The sequence below is a fragment of the Thunnus thynnus genome, chromosome 13, assembly GCF_963924715.1.
Source record: "Thunnus thynnus chromosome 13, fThuThy2.1, whole genome shotgun sequence".
In the NCBI taxonomy this organism is placed as follows: Eukaryota; Metazoa; Chordata; class Actinopteri; order Scombriformes; family Scombridae; genus Thunnus; species Thunnus thynnus.
Window position 1 is genome coordinate 29831197 of NC_089529.1, and position 9607 is coordinate 29840803.

The window sequence follows — 9607 nt, forward strand, 5'->3', positions numbered from 1 at the left end:
GAAACATTTTTTAAAATGCATATAAATACATTTTGGTAAAAAGGGAAGAAATGTGTTGTCACATCTCACATCAAGTTCTCAGTCGACTCACCTGAAACTCTCTGACGCCACCTAGTGGCGCTTAAAGTGACATTGCATCCTCTTCCCTCTCTTCCTCATCACATTCAAACTCATTTCTTTTCATCCCTCTATCTTATTTTCTTTCTTTCATTTTATATTATTTTGTTGTCAGGTTCAACCACATCATTAAAACCACAACTTACTTTCATTTTTATTGATCTAATTGATGAGTCATTGTTCTCTGCAGCTCCGCTTGTTCTTTTATCTTATTTATAGATGAGTTATTACTTCTAGTGGGTGACTGGTATCATTCTCTATGATAACAAACTGAATATCTTTTATTGTTGATTTTAGTGTATTTGTTGTTGTTTATTTATTTATTTATAGGGTACAGTGCACATTAATCAACATTGACATTTTAACGGCATGAAGGTAAATGTGCTCAAAGATAATTTACACCTGTTGTCCCGACTCAACTTAAAATGAACAAATGGATAAAACATTTCATACAGAGCAGAATTACAATCAAAATAAGAGAAAAAACACTGAAAAAAGTTTCTCAGCTCTTCGTCTAAACAATGTTAAACAAAGAATACAATCAGGCAATAAAGTGCTACAAGCAAGTTAATCAATTAACAGCATCATTGATGAACATATCTGAGCAGGTTGTGGACTGTTGTCTGATGTCATCTCGGGCTTTTGAAACAGTGATCGCCATATTTCACTATTTTCTGAGATTTTATAGACCAGACGACTAATCAGTGTAATTTACGGGTTCATGTCCCCTGCAGCTTTTTCAGTATTGGACTAAAAACTATATATACATATTAAAAGAAACAGGAGAAACTTAAACACACTTAACCTGACACACCAGATGGTTTGAACCATCTGAGGAGTCGTCCGTGGAAACTGTTTGGAAAAGGCAGGTGATTGGATGAACCATCTGTCCGTCACCGTCTTACCTTGAGAGGCATGGGAGAATCCTCACAGGACGCTGATTGGTCAGAACCATCGGTGGTTCGGACACAAGCATTTAACTTGAAGCCTGACAAAATGGATCCTCATGTGATCTCGTGATGCCTCGTAAAGTAGCACAGCAGCTGCCACAGCTCCCAGTCCCCCTTCCTCTCTGCTGATGCTAGGCTAACGTTTACTGAGCAAACATCGATGCACTTTTGCTACCTTGTTACTATTAGTAACGTTGGCTGGCAAGTGAAATAGTCACGAGCCCGTCACATAGTTCCAAAGGAGGAAAAACACATCTTGACAAACTAAATATTTAACCCATAGGAACCCATTTCTCCTCAAAGGAAAATTATGGGGAACATAAAAAAGACCAAATGGACCACAAGGAACACATTTCTGTAATGTAACATATATGTCATATTTCCCTAACTTGTTTTATATCAATTTGTTCAGGAAACGTGGTCAGAACAGGTTAAATGTAATACAGGACGTCTCATTAAAGCATCAGAATTGTTAAATGGGTTGAAACCTACCTTTAGTAACAAAAAACAAGCTTTTTAAAATTAGCTAGTTCTGTCACATTTGCTGACCAGGCACACCGCCATTTTGGAAGTGATGTCATGGATACACAGATTCACACATTGTCACATGACTGCACCAGGATGTTCGGCAGATGTCACTTAGGGACTTCATGAGTTGAAATCAAGGATAAAGCTGTATAAGGAATTTTCCAGAACACTGAAAGGGTTGGTGACACCTGTGTCACTACGGGTTCTTATGGCTTAAGATGGTTGTAAAATGATTTTTCCATTAACTCTATTAACGAGTCCACCTCACAGACCACAGGCTCAACTGGACTCTGCTTTCATACCAGAGATCAGATGAGGTGGAGGAGTAGTTCTAAATACACAGACACACACAGACAGGGCCAGTAAAAACTTTATGAGTTTTTTGATGGTCCACTGGCCTATGGGATTTGTCCCAGTATGCTTGATAGCCAGCACACCACTGGCAGCGCTAATAAGAGGCCAAAATGATCATGGAAATATTATGCTGAAGCTTCTTGTGAATTACTTGGCTTGTGATTGTTATTTGGATGCAATAGCTAACAGCACTCCGACAGTTTCCTGTTTTTGTGCTTCCTGTGTATTATGGTGCCAAGAGCAGCGAGAAGGGTCCATCTGTAGACCCCTGACCCCTAACCACCCCCCTCCTCACGTCTAAACCTAACCAAGTGGGCGTGTCGTGTAGATGCTGTGGATCTGCAGACAGACATACTAGAGAAACGAACAGGTGGGGGTTTATTCAGATGAAGCAGAGCAAAGTGAGCTGCTGGTGTTGCTGTGCTGAGAGTAGACGTTTGTTTCTGGATCAGTGTCACTCCGCTGGCACTTCAGTGATTTTATCAAATATAAATAAAGTATATTTAATCAAACACTGCACAGCCAACACATGCATTTAAATCGGCATAACAAATATAAATTGTAATATGGTTAAAACAGTACTAAAGTAGTCTGCTATATTTTATAAACTCCTCCCCCCATTTACTGAGGGTTAGGGTTAGGGGTTAGGGTTAGGAGTGGGGTTAGGGTTAGGAGTGGGGTTAGGGTTAGGAGTAGGGTTAGGATTAGGAGTAGGGTTAGGGTTAGGGGTTAGGGTTAGGAGTGGGGTTAGGGTTAGGATTAGGAGTAGGGTTAGGGTTAGGAGTAGGGTTAGGGTTAGGAGTAGGGGTTAGGGTTAGGGGTTAGGGTTAGGGGTCAGGGTTAGGAGTAGGGGTTAGGGTTAGGAGTAGGGTTTTATCCTCTCTGAGCATGATGTTGTGGCGCCATCTATGCAAACATTTAAAAAAGACTTTTCTGTGTATTCAAAATCAAATACGACACAGAAATCAAAGCTGCCAACAAATATGATATGAGATGGATTTTTTTTTCTATTCAAGCATCTTGTTTTAGGTTTGAGGACACTATATAAATTGTAATATGGTTAAAACAGTACTAAAGTAGTCTGCTATATTTTATAAACTCCTCCCCCCATTTACTGAGGGTTAGGGTTAGGGGTTAGGGTTAGGAGTAGGGTTAGGGGTTAGGAGTAGGGTTAGGGTTAGGGGTTAGGGTTAGGAGTGGGGTTAGGGTTAGGATTAGGAGTAGGGTTAGGGGTTAGGGTTAGGAGTGGGGTTAGGAGTAGGGTTAGGGTTAGGAGTAGGGTTAGGGTTAGGAGTAGGGTTAGGGTTAGGAGTAGGGGTTAGGGTTAGGGGTTAGGGTTAGGGGTCAGGGTTAGGAGTAGGGGTTAGGGTTAGGAGTAGGGTTTTATCCTCTCTGAGCATGATGTCGTGGCGCCATCTATGCAAACATTTAAAAAAGACTTTTCTGTGTATTCAAAATCAAATACGACACAGAAATCAAAGCTGCCAACAAATATGATATGAGATGGATTTTTTTTTCTATTCAAGCATCTCGTTTTAGGTTTGAGGACACTGCAGCAATAACTCACCTGATGATGAGACAGAGATTAATACAGTCTGAAAACATTTGGCCGGCAGCACTGCACAAGTTTCAATGTCAGCCAGATTTAAAAGCAATATGTTAGTTTGAAAGTACTTCAACAATACACTTAAATCTTTATTAGAAACAGAGAGAAAAGGAGTGAAATAAAGTGCTGTGACCTGCCCTCACTAGCTGTACCTGTATATCAAATAAATCTACATACACACCTGTGTATACATCAGTGGTGGAAAGTAACAATACATCAATTCACATTTTTGAGGTACTTGTACTTTACTGGAGTATTTCCATGTGATGCTACTTTCTACATTTCAGAGGGAAATATTGTACTTTCTACTCCACTACATTTATTTGACAGCTTTAGTTACTTTTCAGATGCAGATTTGACACAATAGATAATATAACAAGCTTTTAAAATACAACACATTGTTAAAGATGAAACCAGTGGTTTCCAACCTTTTTGTCTTTTGACGTCTTACAAAAAGCAGTGTGTAGTCTTGACATGATGATCAGCAGATGGATTTTATTCTAGTTTATCTTTTTAATTTATGTTCTCCTCCTAAAATTCTGTGGTTGGTTTCTCTTTGCTTTCACGCCATAAATTGCACCACAGATCACTTAGGACAAGACAGAGGTGCATTTTCAAATATATAGTTGGTTTGTTCTGGTCTGAATCAGTGGACGAGTTGGTAAACATGTTGGTTCAATTTCGGATTTTAAGATCTGCCCAAATATCAAGAAGAAGACTTGGTTGTTATTCCAGGTCATGAGTTTTTGTTTCCTAGGATGGTGACGGAATGTTCTACGAAGACCCGCCCCTACTCTGCCTCTCTCTGATTCTGATGTTCTTACCCTAACCATCTCACTCCTCATGCCTAATCCTAACCAACCTAACCGACAAAGACAACAAGTAATAGCCAATCAGAGGCAGAGTAGGGCGTGTCCTCACAGAACGTTCTGTTACCATCCTAGGAAACAAAAATCTGTGTCCTGGTCGGACCTCGATTCATTCTCCAGCAGGCTGCTACCAGGTGTTGATTTCATTCATCCACATCCCAGCATGCAAAGTGCTCCTGGCTATGGGAGCCATGTAGTCGGGTCAGATGGAGGTCGGATCCAAGCCTTCAGGAACAGCGCCGGGCCGTGAAGCCAATTTGACATAGTGGTCAAACTGTGTAATTACAACGTCATGTGATGCCCAAAAAGACTTTTTTCCATAGACTTACATTGTGAAAGAGACGTCTGTAAATCAGCGCATACATTTTTTTGAGCGTAACAACCCCCACAAAATGACTCATTTCCCCATCAGAATGTGATCCATTCAGTTTGATCACATTTTGAAAGTCTAGAAGAGTGGCACGATTTAACTGTTTTATCACCATTCAAGTTAGCCGCAGAACTAAACTGGAAGAAGCGGAAGTCTCTAGTGAGCATGCTCCATGAGCGCATGTGGCCTGTAGAGCGTGAGCAGTATGTTTTCAACTTCTTTACAGCAGGAAGTGGCTTTTTTGGCTTCATGAGCTACTTCACTGAGCAAATTTAATGGGAATGAACGGGGCCCCGCCTCCAACGCTGTATCCAATTCTCTTTATACATCCTTGGCTCGGCCAGCAGATAAAGTCTCGAATTCACAGGAGAAGGACTGTATTGAGCATGAATGGACGCCATCTAAACGTGATATCCAGTTCTCCTTAATAGATCCATGGTCGGATCACATTCCCACCATGAACAAACCACTTCCTCTAAAGGGTCTCTGCGACTGTATGATTGCTGTGTTCAGATCTGCACAAACGAATCATATCAAGGAGGAAAACCAACCTGACTGAACTGCACAGGTTTGAAAACACCCTTAGAAACATCTCCTGCCAATCTCAATATAAATTGTCAAAGTTTGGCTCCATAACTGTTCTGTTGGCCGGTTCAGTCCGGCTTTGGCCCCCGGCCCACCTGAAAGGCTCTCACTTTTATTTCTAGGAGGACTTAAAGATTTCGCTGACAGCAGCGTCCCAGCTCAATTAACCTTCAGACGCCTTCAAGTTCACTCAACAAGAGACGAATTGCTTGAAAGGGAAAAAAAAATTAACAAAGGCAGCCGGAGTCTATAGTGGATAGATATAGTTTAGTGGATCATATCTCTCCAGCTCTCAGGTCTTTGCAATAGTTTCAGAATTGATTGTAAACCACTGCTACCAGTTGATAAAGCACTAAATGATTTAGGGACAAAATACATTCCTGATCTGATCTGTTACATTGTGAACCATCCAGACCGCTCAGAGTCACAACTGAACATGAAGGAGCAGCTTTCAGTTTTTAAACTGAACTCTGCTCCAGCTCTCACTTCTTTCTGAGGCTTAAAACGTCTCTGTTCACCTCTGTCTTTTATTATATTACATTTGTGGGTATATTAGAGACCGTTAATGAGGGCGAGAGAGGCTGAATGACAGGTAACAACAGGATATTTGTCTCCTTTTTTTATTCTATTTTGTGTCCTATTTATATGTCTTTTAATTTTACTTTGTGTTTCTTTTATATTTTGTCTTAAAGGCTTTTTATTTTTCATGCCTTCATTCATTTGCCTTGTTGAAAGATCCAAATCTGCTAAAAATGAATTAAAAAGGAGATGTACACCAATAAATCATCCAGGCTGATCAACATTGGCCGATATGTAACAAAAAGTAAATAACAAACTACGTTTGTGGTAATTTAGAAAACTGTCATCATGACTTAGTTTGTTGATGACAAGTTTATTTTTCAACCGTAAAATGTTCTGCTCACTATTTTTCTTAAGTTTATTGTTAAAAAAAAGTTTGTTTATGTCACATGCTCACGTTTGCTTACTATCGGCCAATATGTTAAAATGTTTTATTCACCATTGTACACACATTTAATTCAAGAAAAGGTCATTGAAGAGGGGAAATATAACAGCTAATGAGGTAAAGCGCTTGCTAACGGTCAGTTAGCAAACTCGTTAGCTCAGTTGTTCTTCTGTATCAGTTTTAAAAATGAATTGTTATACGTTAGCTTCCTCCATTTTTAACTCTCTGGCTATCTGTCCCATATAAGGTCAGCAGCTGAAGACAGCTTGTTATTGGTCAATGGTGCAAATTCGTGGTCATTTTGAATTTTAGCAGTTTTAAATGCTGTTGTGATGAAGCTTTAAACTTGACTTCACTGATGTTTTGTTCACTAGTTTTCATCAGAAACAAGCACAACACTGACGTATCATCAGCTTTTAAGTTAATATGTTAACTTCAACATTGGACTTTGGCGTATGTACTGCACGCAATTTGAAAGTGTTAAGTTATGTTATTTGCAGATTGAAGAGACCACACTGTACACACTGACAGCTCGAACATTGTTAATACAAAAATATAAATTATAGCCATTTAAAAGATGTAGCTTAAGGTAACTGTTCATCTCTTACAACAGATAGGCCTATAATTATATTACCTCATGTGTCTGTGTGCTTATAATTAAAGCTGAAACCAAAACTAAACTGAATCCACTATAATTTACAAACATTGTGACATCCTGTTTCTTTCATGTTCACTAGTTTATAAAAAGAAAACCAAGCAGGTCAAACAGGAAAATTTGATCCCATTAAAAAGAAAATAAAAGAAGGAGGTGTTTGACTCTTTGACTTCATCTCCACTGTGTCTGTCAGCTAATTTATTTCCTGCTAATCCGTTAATCTCCTCTTAATGTCACTTCAGTCTTCAAACTTTATTATTTATTGTTCATTTATTCATCCAGCTCTCTGAAGAAGAAGAAGAAGAAGAAGATTTATGTGCAAACTGAGGAGGAAGTTAAAAGTTCAGAATGTTATTGTGAGTTATGATGTTGATATTTATCTTAAAAGAACAGTCTGACATTAAGAGAAAGCTTTCATCTCTGTGCGTCCAGTGCAGATGTAGCACGAGGACACAATTACTTTTTTTGGAGTTCTTGTAGCTTCGATGTTGTTCTGAACCCTTTTTAGTGAAGCAGAGTAGCACAAAAAACCTGTGTGTGGATATTCAGAGTGTCAAGTTTTGTGTGGTGGCTGGTGAGACTGAAGAGGCTACAAACGTGTTGTTCAGACTGTTACTGCGAAATCAAGCTGCAGCATCTCAGTGAGCTGGGAAAGTAACTAACGAGGCTTCGTATCTGATTATAATTCATGGACACGTTTGTTGAAATTGAAAACACTAGCGGGTGATGGGCGACAGGTGAGGAGGGGGGAGGTGTGTGTCGGGTGATGGGGGGAGCTCAGTAGTTGTCACCCGATGTGTTCAAGGTACAAGCAGCTTCTGGTTCCTGTTACAAAGGACAAGTGGTCGTACTTGTCCTTTAATTATTAACTCACTGAACAGGTTATCTGATGTATTTTTAAAAACCCTGACTGAAGGTCTTTGCACACCAAGTCCGTACACGTGTTTTTAATCCGTCATCCGACAAAACACATAGAAACCTCGCACACTGAGTCCGATGCGTTTTATTACGATATTCGTTGCGAAAATGGAGTCGTCAAGCAGTGAGGATGATTTTGTGGTCCTCTAAATTCTTGAAAGAAAAAGAAAGAACTTCACAGTAAAGAGAAGACCACCAATTTCCACGATCCACACACACACCTGATCACAGGTGATCGGCCTTTCGACTGGATCCGCAGATATTCAGAGCACAACCTCAAAATGCTGCAACATACAGACAAGATCATGATCAATAGTCGTGTGTGTAACTTCTCTGCTGGAGCTGATAGTATCAGTGTTTCCAGGCTGTGTTATTTGCATGTACGGTGGCTCTGAGTGGTCAAACAACTCTGTAAGTCGGTGTGTAAATGTGACGTCATATTTATTTTTTAATGTACAACAATTTCGGATGAAATTGAATTTCGGACCTTAATACTGACACTAAATTTGATGTTTTCTTCACATTTCTTTACTTATTATAACCACCTTTTAGGAAGAGAAGAGTTTTTTGTTTGTCATTTTATCATCTTGGTCTTGTGGCTCCAAACCTCAAGAATTAAGAAATTAAATGTCACAAATTTTTTAGGGTCATTATCTCAAGATTAAGACTTCATTATTTGATTGTTTTTTATTTTGTTCATTTTTTTGTTTTTGTTGTTGTTGTTCTTGTTTTCCCTCACACATATCTGCACATTCCCTCAGTCACTTTTACGCATAAATGAATAAACAACATGCACAGAAAACACATACAAATACGAAATGTCAACACACAGTTCTCCTATTAACTTAAACAACTATAAATCTGTACAAACTCATTACCTGTTTGTTATCTCCTATTGTTATTGTATTGTTTATTGTGTTATTGCAACCCAGTCGCCAGAAGAAAACGTTGAGTATATACGTTTCAACACGTGAAATACATATCATATCAACATTTTTATACACGTTGAATAATGATGTTTTATGGTGTGACAACGCTGTGGTTCAGGTCTGGTTAGGTTTAGGCACAAAGACCACTTGGCTAGGGTTAGGGAAAGATCATGGTTTGGGTTCAAATAAAAATAAAAAATGAAATAAAAATGGCCGATGTCTCTCTAAAAAAAAAGGCGGTTTTCTCACCAGAAAAACGGCTGCAAATGTCCTGACGTCTCGCTAAAAACACCCGCTTTTGTCAGTTGAGACGGGGAGCGGACGTTGCTGCCAACAAACTTACTAACCATCCACCTCCTCCTCCTCCTCCTATATAGGAAAGATCAACTCATATAGATCACATGTGAACTACGTCACTTTAGAAATGTTGAGATGATACGTTCTGTTGACATTTTCATATAAGTATTGTTGAAATGTTAATATGCTACGTTTTTCACGTGTTGAAACGTAGATATTCAACGTTTCTGTGGTTTGCAGAAACGTTTTATTCTGGCAACCAGGCTGAATATTGTCTATATATTGTGTTATACCAGTGTCCCTATATTTTTGTCATATGTCACACACACACACACGCGCGCGGTTAACAATCTGCCGCCTGAATGTGGCACTAATGACCCCTCATACATCAGTGACCACCGCACTACAGCAAACACACTGACCTGCATCATCAGCTCTCTCTCTCTCTCTCTCTCTCTCTCTCTC